This window comes from Buteo buteo, chromosome 17 (genome assembly GCF_964188355.1).
Source record: "Buteo buteo chromosome 17, bButBut1.hap1.1, whole genome shotgun sequence".
NCBI classification, from domain to species: Eukaryota; Metazoa; Chordata; class Aves; order Accipitriformes; family Accipitridae; genus Buteo; species Buteo buteo.
This window is the reverse complement of record NC_134187.1, coordinates 8530282-8550938: the sequence shown is the minus strand read 5'-3', so window position 1 is coordinate 8550938 and position 20657 is coordinate 8530282. Positions and strand designations below refer to the sequence as shown.

The window sequence follows — 20657 nt, the reverse complement described above, 5'->3', positions numbered from 1 at the left end:
CTGGCTTTGGCCCCTGCCAAAGACAAAGGTGGTCTGTATGGACCATAAGTCTGATCCAATGTGGCAGTTCCTTATATTCCCATCTTTTAATAAATAAGCTTCAAGGACATGCCTGCACTTACATCCCTCAGTAGAACTCTATGAGAAGTTCACCGTGGTTATTTTCAACCAGCAGTTTAGTATTTTGGGGGGCAGTTTCCATGACATGGCATCCTAAACAGCTCTTCCTATAATGCTTCTTTCTTTACAAATCAGGCTGCAGTACCTAATGAAGGCAGAAGCTTATGTATTGTCAAATAGTTCATAGAGTGGATTTTCTATCTATTCTTTTTCTCGTTGTGATAGATAGCACAACTCTCCTTCCTCTCATTTACAAAGATTTTTCTCAAATGAACTATGAATAATTAAAATCTAACTCCATTTGTTCTTTTTTTTCTTAATTGAAGAAATTAAAGATGTATGTAGTGTGACTTCAAGGACTGCATATGAAAAGATATACATTATTTTATTCAAGTATAGCACTTTAAATGGTACAGCGCATATTTTTTTACTAATTCATGCCTCATTCAAGTTAAATATTTGCGCTATATGTGGCAAATTAAGCTAATAAAAGCAATTTTATTAGACACTGGTGTTTTTGTCGCATCTGCAAACTCCAATTTTTCCATCCTTAGTCTCAATGTAGTAACAATGTAGTAACAGTTTCTTTCCTACACTTTCTTCTCCTTTTCTTTTTTTTAACCCCAACATTGAGTTATTGCATTTATATTATTAATAAGACAGTCCATAGCTAAATGACTGAAATATAGATTCATTATGGACATAAGCCCTCTTGCTGCAGGGCACAAGCATATCGCTGACTGTTTGGGGTTAAGAAGAAATCTCCCCAAAGGTCTGGTTGTTACAGTTATTCATTAGGAGATTAGTTGCACCCTCCCTAGACTTATCTCATTATGATGACTTTTGGAGACTGGATACTAGAACAGACTAGTAATTTAACAGGTTCTATGCTGCTGTTCCTCTGATCCTAACATGTCACTGTTAGAAAACTTATTGAAGATCATTACTGGAGGCTAAAGCATAAGCAAAACCTAATAGGAAATATTTTCCATATGGATCATTTGCTAATTAATTCCATCTATGGCTAATGAAAAGATGATAGCCCAGTAGACCATTGCATCATTGTAGGAATTTGTTCACAATGCACTCTTAAAGATCTTTTTTTCTTTTTTTTTTAACAAATACACGGATGTTAGAATTTTGCATCTCATTCTATTGCAGTGATTGTCCTTCCTAACCTCATTTTTCAGCCATCAGGATATTTAGTGTATCTTCAGTTAATCACACAAGACAAAACATAGAAGGATGAGGAGAAGTTGTTTGGTGAATAAAGAATTTCATTATGTCTCGTTTGCAAAATCCCTCCCGCAACCTCCAGACCCTCTTTCCCCACTTTGCTTGCCTGCTAGGCAGGTGAAAGATGACTTGGGCTGCAGTTAGTTCAGCACTACTTAGTGCTGACCAACCGCTGCATGGGGACTGGCCAGTTGGCCATTGCGAAACAGAATAAATAAGGGTTGAACTGTCCTTGACATGACTTCAGCTGGAGCAGTGATATATCCTCTCATCTACCAAGCCGCTGATTTTCACAAAACTTGTAGGAATGTAATATCTTTGAAACCTTTACTCCTCTGTAAAATAGAGCTGAAATTGGCCCCCAGGTTCAGAAGTTATAAGGAGGGAGCTGACAGACAGCATGATGGCATAAGCCTTGTTTCCTTAGGAAACCTGGCTAAAAATACCAAACCTTAAAAGCCAGAAAATGAAGAGCAAAAGGCATCATAAATTCTACAGTGCTCCCATGATGAACAAAAATACAAAATGAACAAAAATACATTATCCTTGCCAAGTGCAACGGAAAGAGATTTCACCACCGTGTAACAGCCTGTGAAGTGCTGACTGCTTGTGGAAGGCAACGGTGCAATAAGGAAGTGACACACTGAAGAGTTAGCAACACACTTAACTCTGTTCGCTGCCCTCAATTAGATGTTGGAAGCTAACAGGTCATAAATTAGTGTCTGCGTGATCTGACAGGGATTATTGTTCTGTGATCCAGTGGCTATCATTACAAATGGGAAATGCGGGTTTGTAGCTCCTCTTTAAGCTTGGCCTCAAACACTTGAACTCTCTGGTGATATTCACCTGGTATGAAGTGAGACGCCTTGCTGGAGGTGCCCAGGCTACAAGGCTGGTCATCCTAGCTTCTCACTGTTGATGCTGGCGAAAGACTGGCTCTTCTGAAGAGTACCTCAAACCAGCTGCTGTGCTGATTCATCCTTTGAAGGAGTTTCTAACTCTCTACTGACCAGCAAAAGAGGCTTATGATACTCATCTCCTAACTTAAGCTCCATAGATTGGTGTCTAAAGTTAGGTGGAAACACCACTACACTTTAAAATGCTTGCAAAAAAGGCTGGGGTTTGTTAACAGTTTTCCTTTCCTTTTCTTCTTGTCTTTAATGGCAAATAAAGCAAAAAACTCCTCATTTGTTTATTTTCTTTGAACACCAGCATCACATATTCCCTTCCACTAGTCTATGGAGCAAGTATATTAGTAGGCCACAGTTCCCTTTGCTGGCTCTGCAAAAATGGAGCTTAAGCAATGCTGATCCAAGCTTCATGAAAGGTGAGGTCTCATATGCATCACTCAGGCTCAGCCTGTATTTGTTGCAGTTTTGATGAAACAACAAGTGTTGGGCAACTAAGAGCCCAGGCTAGAGCAATAAATTTTAACCAATTATTTCTATGTCTTTCTGCACTGAAATGTTTAGGGTCTAATGTTGTTTCTGTGAAAGCAGAAGTTTAAATAAAATACTTTGACCCAGAAGAACGCATCTTAGCAGTTTAAAACAATTGAAAGGCACAGTAATTTAAACACATGTTGAGTCTGAACTAGTAGACTGTATCAGTTAAAGGGGCAAGAACAAGAAGACTGATCTGTTGTGACCTGCCTTCTAGAGTGATTATTGATGTATATGGAGGGGGCCGTGCTAGCTGGGCTTCTCCAATACCAAATATGTGCATACTTTCCTAATGATATCACACGTACGCTAAAGACCTGGTCAACAATTTATTGATTTTCAGGCAACCTATCCTGACCAACAAGAGTGCAGCAAAGTGGGTAATTCTATTCATAGACTCACAACAGGCTAAACTGTGGCTTTGCCAGGAGCTCCGAGGAGGGACAGCAGGATGATTCACTGCCGAGGAGGAGAATGAGAAACAGACTGTGTTTCAGAGGCCACAATCTTTTTCCCATTTCCCTCCAGCACAACCATCTCAGCTCCATTATTTTGAAGTTTGTTTTCCCTTAGGCACTTGCAATACCCAAGCCTGCTGGAGGTGCAGAACCATGACCTAATCCATCCTCTCTGCATGTCCACGGGGAGGTCACTCCTCCAATGAAGTTGCTCTCTGCAATGCATGGGTCACCCCACACCAGAAAACGGGAGGAACGCTGCACATGTTACGCTAGATGCCATGAATAAATGTGCTTTAGGACAGTGGAAATAAAGATGAATGTCCCCCTTTTTGATTCCATACTATTAAACAGCTGAGTTTAGGACAAACCAGGCTGATAGACCTCACTGCAGAAAATCCACAGCCATGCTTGTGCCTTTAGACCAGAAATATTCTTAGAAACTATGCATTCAGATCTAATCAAAGCTTTTCAAAAGCCCAGCAGGTACTACCAGGATGCAAGCAAATTTTGGAATTTCAACCTCCCATTAAATTCCTCACTTGGAAAAGAAAAACAAGTGAGATTCTCATTTATAGAAAGGTCCCTTTACATTGCAAAGTGGTATGAATAGGAATCAAATATATTGTGTTGCATATATATAGCTAATATGTCTTTGCATGTGTGCAGAGTATCTTGTGTGAAAGGAAGCGCTTCAATATTTGTTCAGTATTTCATCTCCCAATATAATTTCAATATGTAAAACAAATGTTACTTATACGGCACACTCTTGTAAGTCATACAGATGTAGTTTGTTCCACCAGGCAGGATTTATTAGTCACAAATCCTAGGCAGCTTGTTTCTTTTTCTTGTATGTTGTAGTGTGCATAAGACAATCGAGTCTGGGGACTGGAAAACATCCTCATATGCAAATCTGCATATAAAGCATACCTTTTAATTTATTGTTTGGATATTAGGTGCTGTGACAAGATAAGTCATATGATGTGTAATTGGCCCAGTGAGGATTTATTGGTGTGTATAATGTATACACTTTTATTAAAGTACAAGAAGAAAATTACTTTGTCAATCATTTCTAAGAGAAAAAGGGCCTGGAGAAAGCATTAATTCTTCTGCTGTCACTTTTGGCACTGTAGTCCTTTCTATGCACAACTACGCTTCTAAAAATATTGCTACTGTACTTTAATCATAAATAATACAGAAGTTTTTTGTTTTCTGATTTGATGCAGAAGATGGTCAGATGTGTTCACACATGTATGTGCATGCGCACACACATCAAGCAGCCAATATCAAAGTCAATAATTTATAATTAAAAATCCAAATAGGTAAAACAACAGATGGGAATGACATTGTTGCCCTGTTTTGTCAGAGGAGAGGTAAACCCCATCTATAGGTATAATCAACCCAAGGCAATACTAGCACGTCTAGCACACATGTTATCAGTACAAAAACCATTCTGTATCTATGTTGATGTTCTTCCACTTTGTTAGAAATAAGACAATCTATATGATCATCATAGGAAATAAAAGTATTTTGCTTATATTTTGGCTTTATCCACAACATTAGCTTGGTCACAAACACCTAAGGAGACCGTAGGAAATGTAAGGTCTTTTCTCTTGAAGCACAGACCTGCTGTCCAACCCCTTTCAGTTCCACCCATCACCGCAGGCAACAAGGTCAAGACTTTCTGCTCCTGCCTCCTTGTTTCATCTCCCGTGTCAGCTTTCATTTGACTGTACACTGTTCTTGGGGACCACAACAAATTTTGTCACCAACCATCCACAAGGCAGACTCACACAGCAAAGTGGAAAAGGCTCTGTCTTTGAGCATACAGGGAACAGATTAGCCTACAACTTGACTGGAATATTTGCTGGGATTTTTGTAAAGGAAAAAAAAAAACAAGTAACTTGTCCTCAAGCAAAGCTAAAGTCCATCTCTGGCTTCACAAGTTTCTATGTGCAAACATCTTATAATTAAAAACATTTACAAAGTACTGATTCACACTACCCCATCCACCCTGGGCCACCACCTCTGTGGCACTCAAAGCTAGTTCTCCTTAAACTAGATGACCATCCATTTGGACTGCTCAAAGAATTTTAAATATAACATCTCTCCTCAGAGTTGGCATTTCAATAATATAACGAGCCAAGAGACTCCTAGAGCAGCAACTCTTTGGGTCACTTCCCAACCATGTTTGTTATGCGTATGTACACGACTGATTGTAGATTGATGTCAAGCCCTGGGGAAGAGCTTTGCAGAAGACGCCAAGCCAGTTAGTAACCAATTACCAACCTACTCTCTTATTTATTGGCCACCCATTTTGTAGTCCGTTCCCTCAGAGCCTGAACTAAGCCCTGCCAGGAGGCTGTGGGCCCACACCAGCAATCCCAACAAAAACCGTGCAGCCCAGGGGGCTGCCTGCGCCCAGCTCTGCTCTCGGAGCGAAGAGCCGGTGGCCAACACTCCCTAATGGGATGTCTCCTGAGGTCTGCAGCTTGCAAAAACGCGAGCGTTGGCCTAACTCTTCTGTCCCAGGGCAACTCAGACTTAACTGCCGAGGGAAGAGAGTCAGAGCCATACCAAACAGTCTGGCATGGCACAGCCTCTTCCATTCTCTCATGCCACATCACCTCTCTTTTGCGGCCAAATATTCATTTGCTGTGTTAGGTTTTTTTCATATGTAACTTCCGAAGCATTTATGAACTTGAGTCTTTAAAAGAACTGTAAAATAACATAGCATCACATTGCCTCCTGTCCTCTCTCCCAGCCTGGAAGAAACCTCTAGATCTGCTCTATAGAGCCTGCCAGCAGAGGTAAAAGGGTAGCTGACAGTAGCCACTGTTGTTCCTCCTCTGGGTGCAGATGGGGGGAATAAGGGGTATTTTTCCAATGTGATTTACACGTAAAGAGATGGAATGGGATGGTTCACTTCAAAACAGCTATCCTTCCCCATCACCTCAAAACAGCGGGGTCTACACCCAGACTGCCTCTTGCAAATAGTCCCTGACACCCACTAACACCGGGACCATGCCTGAGCATCATTTGGGAGTGTGATGATTTATGCAGGTGTCGTGGTTTAACCCCAGGCAGCAACTAAGAAACCAGGACAGCAGGCCAAAATTGTACCAGGGCCTGTGCTAATACAACAAAATAAGCTATAGTACTCCAGTGCTGGGACATGTGTCCTGATACTGTTCTACTAATACAGGTGTAACAACGGTCTGACATTGTACAAATACCTGCCCCAGTACTCCTCTACTGATTCCAGGTGCTGTTCACACACCTTCCCCCTGCTCTTTACCAGGATTTTTCTACTTTTCTCCTCTACTTCCAAACCACAGACCCACCACTGAGCTCCTGATCCCAACTATGGCCACATACGTCCATTTTCCTCCTCCTGCTGTGCTTCATGCCCCAGCCATTGGTGCTGCAGCAGTCCCCAGCTTGCCTCACCTCCTCAGGGTGCTCACTGGATTTGAAACCTTTAGGACCTAGAATAACCCTCCAGTGAGAAAAAAGTACATAAAGATGTTTCAGAGACTAACAGTTTGGCTAAACAGAGGTAGCTGTGTGCAACGACAGCACTTCCCTGACACACAGGCAATCTAGCTGCCAAATTTCAAGTCCTTGCCTGAAATAACAGTTAAAAGCAGAACAGGCAAAAACTTGTTAATAAAACAACTGTAAGATTTTTGTTTTAATATTGGCAGAAACGCTTATTTTCCCTGACCCAGTTTTGAAAAGTGCTGATTCATTTTTCTTTAAAGCTTCCTAAAATATTCAGCTAAACACAGATGCTTTTCACATTTTGGGAAAATTTTAATCCAAATTTATTACAGTCTGGCAAAGTTATAAACCACTGAAAACAGAATTCATCAATGATAAGGGCTGAGCAACCTTATTCACAGGCTTTGCTACTGTAGTTAATCCCCAGAGGGGGTTATTACACCAATAATAATTTTAAAACATTATGGAATTACTTAATTTTTGATTTCTTGACTTGGAGAGATTTCTGGTCTAAACATTTTTTGATGTCTAATTATGATATGGGAATACAGCACTAGTAAATGTTGTTGGAGCACACACATCACTCAGACTGCTAGATTTTGCTAAGAAAAAAGTTTCTTGGTGGGGGAACAGTGGAAGAGTTGTGGACACGTTACAGTTATTCCCAAGCCTGGATCTTCTTCCACAGGATAATACAGTCAATAGCAGGCTGGTAACAAATTCACATTACTGTATTGGAATACGTTATTTTGTTATCTTTAGACAAGATAGGGAAAATTCAGGAAAAATACACGTACACTAATTTTATTGCTTTTTAAGTGACATAATGTTGTGAACATCATCCCTTAACTGGCAGAAAGATGGGCTTCCCTGCACCATTTCAAAAGAGCACACAATTCAGACTAGAAAGCAAAAAAAATGATAGATCTCCTTTCCGAACATCAGTCGCCATTTTTAGCATCATTGTATCAGGCAAATGCATTCTCTTTTTTAAAGCTTCAAATTAGGAACAAGGAATTGTTCGTTTTAACTTTGTTTAAAAGCTGGCCAATGTTATACTTGCTTATTTAAGCTTCATTAAATTCAGGTTCCCATCTGCCGCTTTTTCGTACCATTTCCAAATCCTAAATAAAAGCATTAATCCTCTCTGCTAGTTATAACAAGCCATTCTTCTCAGTTATTGCTCTCTCGACAAAAAAAAACCTTCCACCCTTAAAAACTTAGCTGATAGCTCTATATAAAAAGCAACACCACTACCAAAAAAACAAAAAAGCCCCCCAAACCCCCAAACTTCTGGCCTTTACAAACAGGCCGATATATTTGTAACATCTTTACCGAGTTCATGTATCTTCTTTATTGCTCTTCATAAACAGGCTATTGGATCCTTCAGACTTCCAACGTGAAAAATGAAAGAATTTCCTCCCATTCTTGCCTCTTATCTCATAATTGTTTTGTTCAGAGCAGTAGGAGAGACCAATATAAATTTCTCTGCTGTTTTACTTGCCCTTTTCAAGCTCATTCATACTTTTCTTGAGGGCATTTTTTTCTCCTTTTCCTTTTGAATTTGTATCTGTTTACTGCTCTGTACACACAAGCAAGCTAAATTGTTTGAGATTTTATTTCAGAGCCTTATGTGATACAGATAACAGAACAAAATATTTAACAGTGAGATCTCACAGTGTCTTGTAATGATGGTACAAGACAAAAAATTTAGGGCTATGTTCAGCCCTGAGGAATACCTGTACAACCGAACCTCTGTTCCCAAATCTGTTAATCTTCTGAGCATGCAACATCAGCCATCCTTTCTTCCAGGTATCTGGGGCTATGTTGTTAGAGCCCTTGTTCTGAACTCATAAGGAAAAGGATGCAGGAGACGGCTGGATACCAATAGCTGAAAGCTGTCCTGTGTGATAGGGTTTACAGCTCATGCATGTCTTGAAGTATGGCAAGTACAACTGGAGAAAGCAAAGAGCTGGTTTCAGGAAAGACATTATTTCTCATGACTTCAGGAATATAAATTGTGGTGTGGAGCTTCAAAGAAATCCCAGGACAGAAAAGATCCATTTCCTGCGGCTGAGCCTTCTTGCCATATAACTCTGCTAAGCGAAGTAGATACACACTGCTCCTGCCTTCCTCCACCTTCCTACCTGTAGCTTAGGGAAAGCACTTCAGGTGTCTCTAGCAGGCAAAGGTTAGAGAGGACCATGGGTCAACTTAACCTATGCTTATATACATATACATGTATAGAGAGAGGTTAATAATCTGGAATTAAAATTCTGTAACCGACTCTAACATTCTCCCATAACCTTTTGCTAGCTGAAATCTGGCACAGCACAAAATCTATGCCTGTGTTTTCAGATGACAGCCTGTAAGTCGTAAGACTGGTATGGGAATAAAGGTGATATGCTATTAATTATACAACAGAACCTGCATTGAGAATCTAGACAAGGAAGTGTGGAAACAATCTCTTAAGGGAAATTGTCATTTGGTGTTTTTTTCTATCCCCTTCTTTTCTCTGTAGGTTCTTATACCACGCTCACATCTGTAGCATCCAGTGGAGCATTAAGCAATGTGACTAACATCTGTCAAACGTGTGGTGGCTGCTTATGTGAATGCTTACTTGGAGTGTTCCCTAGGCTTGGCAGCTGGTTATCTTTTGTGATCTGGAAATCAATCAAGGGGGACTTCTGCCAAACCAGAGATTTTTCCACTTTTCTCCTTACTAATCACAGCAGACATTCTCTTGCTGAAGTAAAGACCAGTAAGTTGTGGGACTGACAAACAGAAGTACCCAGAGACACGCATTGCCCAGGATGGTTGGGCAAGGTAAGCCTCATGGGGACTGGTAGAGTGCAGCACCCCGTGCTGCCTCACGAGGTGAAGTGAAACCTCAACTTCAGTTTTAATTGGCCATGTTGTGAGGGTCTAGGGGCATTTTATCCAGGAACGGGGGAAGATTGCCTGAAATCTTTCATTCCAGAAGTTGTTCAAAACTGACAATCCTGCCACTGCACAATGTGGGCGAAAGCTCATTTCTCCATGGCCAGCTCTTCTGCAGTGATCAGTCTGCTGGGTAAGGCAGACTGGTAACTGTTTTAATAAGACAGAATAAGAAGAGGAATATAGATAGCAAGTAAATCTTACGTCCCTTCAGACAGTGGCACCCCATGTTTGTGCAGCATTGCACAGACCCCGGATGGATTTTCCCACGGACACTGCGCAGAGTGGATCCTGTCCACGGAGAGAAATATCTCCTCTTTGATCATTCAAGCTAATACATAATTTTCTTACAAGAAAACAACTCTATTCACAAAGGACTATTGCATGACAACTTCTCACTGCACTTTTAGACAAAGGCAAGGCCACACAGGCAGTGTAATCACCGGTACCAGCTGCCTGCAGGATCGCTTTTACAATGAGCTGGCTGAGGTTGTCCTGCAGTATGTCCTGAAGGCCATGCTGGCCATGCAGGACAGTGCAGCACGGCATGGGTTGCTCAGGTTAACTGCTAGGTGGATCACCAACTCCACAACGTGCAACGGCCTCCTGGTCAAGATCAATACATTCCACCCCTTGGTCCACAGAGCTTTCCTCTCCCAAATATACTATAACCTACAGATTATATGAATAACATATGGGCTTCTCAAGCCCTAAATACAATGGCCAATTGAGCAGACAAGGCCTGTACAGGATCACTAACTCTTCAAATACAACATCTTCTGCATGGCTCCCAGCACAGGCAGTAAGGGAGGTGGTTCGGGGAGGTTCTGGCAGGGTTCCCCAAGGAAGCAGGAGAGTTGGGTTGTTGTGCATAGCTGTTGCCCCAGAACATAGTACTACCTCTTCTGGGTCCTTTTCTCCTTCCTGATCTCCATTTCAGGCTCATCGTGAGTCACAGAACAGCTGTCATTGACCCAGACATGCCTCTTACCATTGACATCATCAAGATACATAACTCCGTTTGAGTCATTTAATGGCCCTGCCCACTGGTGAAAAAGCATGAGCAGCCTTTTTACGGCAACACAACCTTGGTCAGCATTGCAGGGATGAGGATTTAGCCATCCTAGATTCAGAGATACCTAAATCCTACTGACTCATATATTGAATAACACCATCGAGAGAGGGGAATCAGTGTGGGATATCAGCGAGAGGTCCCCTGACAGCAGTGCTGTTTCCTATCAGTGCCTGCTGCAACTATGCCTTAAAGCAGGTCTCACACCATTTAAGCTCATTACCCTGGGGCTCACAGCCTCCCTGAGACAAGCAAATGTAGCTTGTGGCCAACAATGTCAAACATGACAGAGAGATCCACAAGTATGAGAATGGATGTTTGCCTTCTGTGATGCCCACGAAATTTATTTCAAAAGCTGAACTAAACATTGTATCAGATAACTCTGTTCTATCATTTATAAAACACTTGAAGACAGGTACTGAAGTACACTTATTTAATACAATAATGAAATAAAATACCTAATAAAAATTTAGCTCAATTAGCTGAAACATTTTTCTTTCTACCACTAACCTAAGACATATGTAAAATTTTATTATGTTTAATGGCTGTCTGGGCTCCTGCTGTAATGACTTCAAGCAGCTCACTGAGCTATGATATTTTTGCCATGTGAAGTTTAAATGGAGGGCAAGACATTCAGAAGGAAATTTCAGAGAGAAACATGACAAGACGCTGGGCTTGACGGAGGCAGGGAGGTCAGGAGAGAACAGGTAGATTTGTAAGTCATTGGTGCAAAGCAGATAGCTGAAGCCATGTGAGGCAGCGACCTAGCTGAGAGGAAGGTTTTAAATGAGAAAAGTGAGCCAAGGACCGTATCAATAATCTGCAAGTAATTGCCTGGTTTTACACGTGATATCAGAGATGCTGTAGGAAGTGCCTCCTGGGATTCACCTTAAATACTGTAGAGGAATTGAGCGTGGAAGGAGACAGAGGGTGTTTCTACAGCAGTACGGTAGCTCTGGTCAGGATTGTGTGCTAGAAGTAAATCTGATCATCACCTGTAGGGTCACAACACAAGCAGTCTCAGAGTAGGCAAACTGGACTCTTTGAGGGTTAAATTAAACCAAAGGATGTGTTCCAGGTGCACTCCAGCTGCCAACAGGAGTTCATTTCCCTGAATGAGACCAGATCCAGTACAAAACAATTTTAGTGTGGATGTCAGGTCTTCAGCACCACCCCTTTCAGTGTTACAGCCCCCTTCTACAGTGCCCCACTACTTGGCAACATAAGCACAGCTGTGGCGATATTTTTTCCAACTTTGCTGCAGACTTCCTGCACAGACTCACATAAATCACTTCATTTCTCTATGTCTCTGTCCTTCATATATGAAATACTCTTAATACCACATCCTGCGCTCGCTGGGACATGGAAAGGGTAAAATTGTCAACATACATCAGGCACTCAGACACCATGGTGACAAGCATCCTTCTACAAGGCAGGGAAAGCACTCCATTCGAAACAAGATTCGACTAGTGTTCAGTAAATGAGATGGGAAACTTACCCTGAGCACTGAGAATAAACGTATGGACCAGACTCCTCGATTCAGTGACCTGTGACCTTTCTTGCACACTCCAAAAAATGGATCCTGCTGAAAGAAAACATGACATAATCAAAGACAATCAGTTGAAGAAACAGCGCTGCCAGCTCTGAGTGGTGGGTACTTCACCTTACTGTCTTCACGTTCTTTTGAGATACCCTGGGATGTTCTTCTGCTATGAAATTGCATAATGTTCTGCCATTGTTTCATTCAGGCAGTAACAAAAACAAATTCACAGCACAAGAGCAAGGGAAGGCTGTCTATGTATTTATCAAGCATCTCCCAGCTGATCACTTTGCTTGAAATGTGGTCATCATTTTTTGTGATGTTCTTGAGGTTGATTCATTCCTGTATTTAACCCAGCTGCGTTCTGCTGTAGAATCCATTGAATTCAAACCAGAAACACTGGTCCAATAACTTGTAACCTTGAAAGCTTTTGCTAATTAATTCTACACTCAGCATTACGGCTACATCTATGTTCTGCAGCAATTGTCAACGCAACAGTTACTGACTTAAATGTAAATCAGCCTTTTCACAAAAGAAGTGCTATTCCCTCTTACTTCAATAGCAGTTCTTCCTCAAAACGCCCAATTGTACAAAACCTCCAACAGGATCTGTTCCTCTTGCTGTGAATAATTTCATCAAGGCTGCCAATGGTCACAAAGCATCAGGTAGCAAACTGCTCAAGCCCTATATTAAAAGGCCATGTCCCACCTATAGAGCTTTCTATCTGGATCAGTGAAATTCCTGAATTAACTCTAAAAGCACAGTTAGATTTTTGGAGCATTTGCTTTGACACACTTTACTAGCTTTTCTGGGAAAACAGTCATAGTATCCAAAGATTTTCTCAGCTATTGAATTTATGTTTGTTTGCTCGTTTCTGCTATTTGCACACAAATCTCTTTCCACTACACTTGAATCACTGAAAAGGGACGATCCACACTCCCAACACCAGGCTGTAATAGCATAAAACATTTTTCTGCTTTGCTGGCACATCACATTATAGAGGCTGTCCGTAATCTTAGTAGAACAGACAATGTAAAAACCTTCCTGCTTATATCAGACCTTGTTATTAAATTTATATCCATTTCTCATAATAACCTACATTTCCCTTTATCAGAACTCTGCAAAATAACTCCTCGTGCAGGACTTGAGCGTGGCATTTGATACAGTCGTCAGAGGAATTCTGATGTCCCGTCTCAGAGACATGGCAGGGGATTAGTGGGATTGCAAGTAGATGGCTTCAATCATTCCTCACAGACAATACGCAGTGAGTCATGAAGACTTTCTACTTCCAGGGCTATCACCCATGAAGTTTTGAAAGAGTCCACCTAATTCAGTGTTTAGAAGAGGGCCCTTAGTGTGAAATAGTTCTGACTAAACCACAGGCAATATACTGTAGGCAGGCAGCGCTAGCTGGAATTGCCTCCACACCTCTGCCGCCCGAGGCCCCAGCTGCAACGCAGCTGGTGAGGAGCTGATGGCCAAGGTGCGCCGGGCTGCCAGAGAGGAGCACCAGCGAGCTCCTGCAGCCGTGGTGAGCTGGGACAGCCAGCCTTTTCACTGCTCTGACGACCCAAGGGTCCTGACACTTACTATAAAAACACGGTTTTGAATGGCAAATGAGAAGAACCAGTCTCCAGTTAAAGCAAGGGGTGATGTGACCCAAAGCAGCCTCTCTCTGCTCTCAAATCTACAGCACCTTCCGTCACCTCTTTCCTGAGATACAACTAAAGAAGACATTGAAGCCAAGCGTTCAGTCACCACTCCACTGCTCAGGGGCCTGGACTATTTCTTCCAGTCCAAGAAAACGCTCTTATCAGATATTTTTTCCTCCTCAGCGCAAGTCTGGGTGTGTTTATGCAGAATACTTTATTAATATCTTCATTCATGGGTTTTGCAGAATAACCATTGCTTCATGTCTATGGAACTTCAAAAGTGCAATTAATTTTAAATAACATAATTGAAACAAAGACACAGATGCATCTGTAGCAGAGAGAAAAGAAGAAAAGAAATTTCATTGCATGGGCGCAGGGAAAGGCAACTGGACTATCTGTGTTCTGTGAGAGTGACCCCTTTGCATCCAGCTGAACGGTTTACTGACAAATTAAAACTGGGATGTCATTTCTCTTGTGATGCAGCTCTAAGATAAATGTTTTAAAATACTCCTTCTTTGCCTGGACCTAATTATTCATCTCTCTCACCTTTTTGTGCAGCATAGTTATTTTAGAAACTCTTACTAGAGTGCCATATATAATGTTACACCTACCAACATGGAAAAAAAAAATTTCTTCTTTGGAATAATTTGCATCATGGATAATAGCTCTGTAGTTTTTACAGGGATCACATGGATCATCTCTGATGGATCATGGATTCATCTTCTTTGTTTTGGAGACCTGGTCAGCACAGTCTGGAGGCGAGGTTACATACCAACGAGACACAAAGCACTTATTACTCTCACATTACTTTAACAAAACCAAATAAAAACATATTTTTTTAAAATGTTCCGAGAAATAATATATTCAACTAGCCCATCCCATCAGACTTTAGAGTACATTCCTACAGGAGCTCTCTGGTGGCACAGAAATTATTTTTACCAGAAATCTGCTTAGAAGGAAAAAGAAGAAAAGGCTTCCAGCATTCAGTTTGGAATTATGCAATATTTTTAGCCATTCTGTATGGCAGAGGGAGTTCACATGCTTTCCAGTTTCTTCCATGTGCCTAAAATTTGCACCCTGATCTGCCGGCTCATATTCTGCCAGAGTTTTCAGAGTTCAGCATAAGCAAGCCCTCTGGAATCTGGACAGACCATATTCCTGATGTTTCATATCAATCCTGCCCAGCAGCTCCAAGGTGGGATAATGGGTCATGGCCCTCTAACAGAACCCTGTCACAAAAGGGATTGAGAAGAAGCTTAGTTCTCTACCTATCTTTCCATTCACATCTACTAAAGCTTTCATTAATCTCCTGATTCTCAATTTCAAGATGAAACAGAGTAATTGAGACATCGCTTCTCCACTTTGCTTAAGGTTTTAAAGTGGGAATCTACCCTTTAATATCAGGATACTGAGCCAGCTGTCCAGCTGATGTAAAATGATGACACCATTGCTACACAAGCATTTGCAAGCAGAGGATTTGCCTTCCCAGTCTGCGTGGAGCTTCAGTAAGCGTAAAAAAGCCATTATCTTTACTACCCTAGTTAACACCTTGGTTAATTTAAAGATACCAGAGTAAAATAGCTCCCATGACTCTGTAATAAAACTGCAGTCCATTGACTATGAATGTTTGTACAGCTAAAGCCAGAAAAAGTAGCTAATTTACAATGACATCGCTTTTGCCTTTTTGACTGTCAACTGAAGATACATAAACAACTCAAGAAAGTAGTTATCCCATCCTTAAAGTGTTGATGGTTGACATGGTTATTCAAGGAAACACAAGCCACAGTTAGGACCAGCTTCTTACTACAGCCGTGCTAGATGCAAACAGGTAGTCAAGAGTGGCCTCTAGTCTCTGAATTTACAATTTAAGTTGATTAGATGAGAAAGGAAAGTATTACCCTCCACTGAGGGTAAACCCAGTCCTAGTTAGATGAAGTGACTTACTAACAGGAAGGATTTCTCACAGCCAGGAACATAACGGGGATCTTTTAAGGTGCAGCTCAGCACCTTAATTACAGGATCGTCTATCTTCTCTTCTCCTTAGAAGCAAAGGTTTTCCCATAATATAAAATAGAATCATAGAATCATAGAATCATTTAGGTTGGAAAAGACCTTCAAGATCATCGAGTCCAACCATCATCCATGCCAACCATCATCCATGCCCACTAAACCATGTTCTGGAGTACCTTGTCTATGCGCTTTTGGAATACCTCCAGGGATGGTGACTCAACCACTTCCCTGGGCAGCCCGTTCCAATGTCTGACAACCTTCTCAGTAAAGAAATGTTTCCTAATATCCAACCTAAATCTCCCTTGCCACAACTTGAGGCCATTTCCTCTCATCCTATCACCAGCCACCTGACAGAAGAGACTGACCCCCACCTCACTACACCCTCCTTTCAGGGAGTTGTAGAGAGCGATCAGGTCTCCCCTCAGCCTCCTTTTCTCCAGGCTGAACAACCCCAGTTCCCTCAGCCACTCCTCATAAGACTTGTGCTCTAGACCCTTCACCAGCTTTGTTGCCCTTCTCTGGACACGCTCCAGCACCTCAATGTCTCTCCTGTAGTGAGGGGCCCAAAACTGAACGGAGTAGTCGAGATGCGGCCTCACCAGTGCTGAGTACCAGGGGTCAATCACTTCCCTGTTCCTGCTGGCCACACTATTTCTGATACAGGCCAGGATGCTGTTGGCCTTCTTGGCCACCTGGGCACACTGCTGGCTCATATTCAGCCGGCTGTCAACCAGCACCCCCAGGTCTTTCTCTGCTGGGCAGTTTTCCAGCCACTCTTCCCCAAGCCTGTAGGATTACATGGGGTTGCTGTGACCGAAGTACAGGACCCGGCACTTGGCCTTGTTGAACTTCATACAGTTGGCCTCAGCCCATCAATCCAGCCTGTCCAGATCTTCCCACAGGTGTAAAAAAGAAAAAAAAAATTCTTCCTACAGGTGTAAAAGGTTAAGCTATTTAAGAATGTGACTTCTTAAACCTGGCAAGATTTGTCCGAATTAAAAAAAAAACCAAACAGTAATAAAATATAAGTAGTTTTTACATCTCCAAAGCAAAGCAGAAAATATTAGCTAATTCAACCTTACAAGACCCCTGTGATTTAAGTACAGGCTACACTTCTCAAATACACTTTTTATCCCTCCCTCTCTCTCTCTAAGCATGCAACCAAAACTACAAACAAGGTGCATAATGCTTCTGTGTCGTAACCATGGTAATCAGCTGTATCAACTACTGTTAATGGCAATATATCCAACAAGTCTCCTAAAAGCGGACCTACTGCACACTCAGATGAGTTTTCCCACAATGTCCTAAATCTGACTTGAATATTTTTGCTGAGCAACCTGTTCCAGGCAATATTCAGGAACTGCCCTTTGTAAACCTGATTTAGAGGTGGGTAAGCAATCACTGGTTGCTCTGGAGAATCCTAGCCCAGTGCCTGTCCACGCTTCAGACACTCCCTGGCCAACACAGCCCTGGTCTTTTTTCTTACAGCTCCTGTACTCGGAACAGGACACCCTGTTCCATGGCAACTCTTTCCATCTGGATGAAATTAGCATCTGGACTGTTAAGAAAGATTATGACCAAGGGAAAAGGTAAGATTTAAGTGAATGGGGCCAGAAACACAGTATTATGAGTTTTTTTCACCAAACTTTTGCATTTCCCCAAACAACGTTTTTCCTTCCATTGCTTTAAGCAAACATGGTTTCACAAGAAGTTACTGGGCAGCACGTTTAGGATACAAGTATGTTTTCCAGCTTACTGAAGCCAGACCACATCAGTACAAGACTGTCTGATGCTCTGCTTTTTTGATCACTTCAGCTGAAGAAATATGAAAGCCAGTCCTTTCCTCTGAGTGCGCTGATACAAGATTACAGGCACCTCTAACTAGTATAACCTCCACCCTTTTGTATGCCCTACCTCAAACGTTTTTTTTATTAACCTTATTTTGTTTCAAAACTTAATTCCTCCAGGTGCTTTGTTGCCACATGATGACTAAGGCTGCTTAGTTTAATAATGTCAAACACTTTTTATGTCCTTTCCGCCCGATGAGGCTAAGGCTCCCCTTGCCTGGAGGTGTAATTTTTCACATCCTAGTGGTCATCTAAAATGGGGGCTCCAGAAGGTTCAGGAGGGACTTGAGCATGCTAAAAAGAAATAATTCACATCCAACAAGACTTTGTGACAGACAGAATACGGTTCAGCTGCCATTGTGCTGACAATTTGGCATGCCAAAATTCACCTTTCAGTCTCCAAAAGCTTATATAAATAAATGCAGCACACCCATCCCATTCTGCCAACCATTCTGTTATTTAGACAAGTGTTATAGCTGATCTCAGTGAGAGCTCAGTCTGAATCTACAACATGTAGGTCTGTGCTCTGTTTCTAGCAACAATTTGCAAACCGGTATTCATTTCCAAAACACTTCACAGGCTTTATACCCACAAGACCATCTCTGGATGGAGAAGACAGAAAACCGGAAAACAGAGTGTTGGCCACCTGCAGAAAGAAAGGAAGGTTCGGACAATACCAACATTTGGGACTGAAACCCTGGTTTTATAACACAAAGATCATTGGCAAGGAGCTACGTGGCAGCATCCGTCAAGGTCTGTGTAACCCTGGATGTCCAACTACAACAGGGTAGGTGCAGGACTGGGACCTTTCTACATGGGAGTGGCCAAACCCCAGTATTCCGGTTTAATTCTGAAGATAAATACATAGTACCTTATTAACTGACCTACAAATCCTGGGAGATTCGAAGACTGAATTAAAGCTACTAAATATGTACTTGCAATTCTAGCAGTTGTTTGCAATCGGATTCTTAAAACACTCTCCAGCCCTCCCCAGCAGCTGCCCTGTGCTCCCCCGCTTCCCTAAACACAGGGAAATTTGCACATTTTAATTCTGTTCTAGTCAAGGTAGTTTTTTAGCGCACCTTGCTCACCAATAGCACTATCAGGGACATGATGAATACCTCTCAGGTATCATTCATCTTCTCCTTCTTGTTATTAAGGTGAACCTTGTGTGCAGCATAACATTTTGTTTTAAAAGGGCTTGGGATTTTCAGGGGAGAAAGGAGGAGATTAATATAATTGTCCGTTCTTATCCTGGAGAAGGCAGGCGAAAGAGGCAGACGTCCAGGAAAGTGGGAGGCGATAAGGTTTGCAAAGGTCCTTAGTCCCTGAGCTTCTTTATTTAGTATGAGAAAAACACAGTCAACTCATTAATGCCTGATTAATAGCAGGGTCAAGAAGGAAGCAGCTCCGGGTTGCCCAGCGTCTCTCCCACCGCAGCGATCCGAGGAACAGCCCCGCATCCCTAAAGCTGGATCCGAAGCGGGAAGAAGCCCACACCAGGCTCCCTCACGGCCGGCGGCCGGGGCCGGGGCCGGGGCCGGGGCCGGGGCCCGGCAGGACGGCGGGCAGGGGCCCGGGAAGGCGGCGGGGCGGGCCGGGCCCGGGCCGGGCCGGAGGGCGGGCAGGGCCCTGTCAGGAGGGCGCGCAGGGCCCGGGCAGGGCCCGGTCCCGTCAGGAGGGCGGGCAGGGCCCGTTGCGGGCCGGAGGGCGGGCAGGGCCCTGTCAGGAGGGCGCGCAGGGCCCGGGCAGGGCCCGGTCCCGTCAGGAGGGCGGGCAGGGCCCTGTCAGTAGGGCGGGCAGGGCCCGTTGCGGGCCGGAGGGCGGGCAGGGCCCGGTGAGGGCCCGGTCCGGGCCGGAGTGCGGGCAGGGCCCGTTGCGGGCCGGAGGGCGGCGAGGCGGGCGGCGCAGCCCCCTCTGGCGGCCGAAGCCCCGCACGGAGAGCGGGCAGCGCGGCCCCCCGGCGGCGGCGGCGGCGGCGGCGGGCGGGATTGCCCGGGCAGAGGGAGAGCGGCGGTGGGAGCCGGGCGGTCCGGAGGTGGTTTGTCGGGGTGGAGTGGAAAGGCGAGGTTTGCGCCAGGCTGAAGGGGCGTCAGAAGCTGTACTTTGAGACTAATCCTTTCGATTTCCCATTTCTGCGGGACTGCAAGACCGCACCGGTGCAGCTAAATTAAGGCAAACGGTGTTGCTTGATGGGTTTGGAGTCTTTGACCGAACTGGGGTTTTTGAAACACCCCGTACTGTACTACCTTACTTAAGTATCACCGAATGTACCAGAGGCTAAGCGAGCAGAGCTGAGACACAGGCAGGGGTGACTGTGGCATGGAACTAGGAAAATAAAAAGAAAAGAGGGAAGTAATAAACGCTGTATTCAGCACAGGCAAGCAACAAAAGAAGGATCTAAGGAGGAGAGTTTGGCTTGTCTGACAGTTTCATCTGAAATGCAAATATATTTAACTGTTTAGAAAAGGGAACTGATAGGGCTTCTGCCTGTACAGGGAAATTTTCGAAACCTGAAGATCGTGTTTACAAATCAGAAAGGCGAGTGTAAAATCTGTGCTAAATCAGGAACACTGTTCCATAAAGAAGTCTCTCATTTAAAGAGAGATGGTGCTATATCTGCTATAAAACAATGAGTCTTTACCAGGCAAGAATGTTGACTCTGCTATGACATGTTGCATTGCTTCCTATAATTCAAATAAGAAATATTTCAAAATACATCTTAAGGTCTGTCATGTTTTCCTGAACATCAAGCCCAATTTTGTGCTACCCCTTAAGAGGACCTGTATAGGATGTAGAGAGATCAAGAAATCAAGAAACAACAAAAGCATAGTCC

General features: G+C 43.1%; 1 long non-coding RNA gene across 1 annotated transcript in view; it reads right to left on the bottom strand.

Annotated features, from left to right (window-relative positions):
- Nucleotides 1-18941, bottom strand: part of LOC142041178 (uncharacterized) — a 65926-nt gene extending 46985 nt beyond the window's left edge. Inside the window, exons 1-2 of the long non-coding RNA XR_012653371.1 lie at nucleotides 18904-18941; nucleotides 12271-12354 (exon numbers count right to left, since the gene is read on the bottom strand). This is a non-coding gene — a long non-coding RNA (uncharacterized LOC142041178). The remainder of the gene's footprint in view (nucleotides 1-12270; nucleotides 12355-18903) is intronic.
- Nucleotides 18942-20657: the final 1716 nt, after the last annotated feature.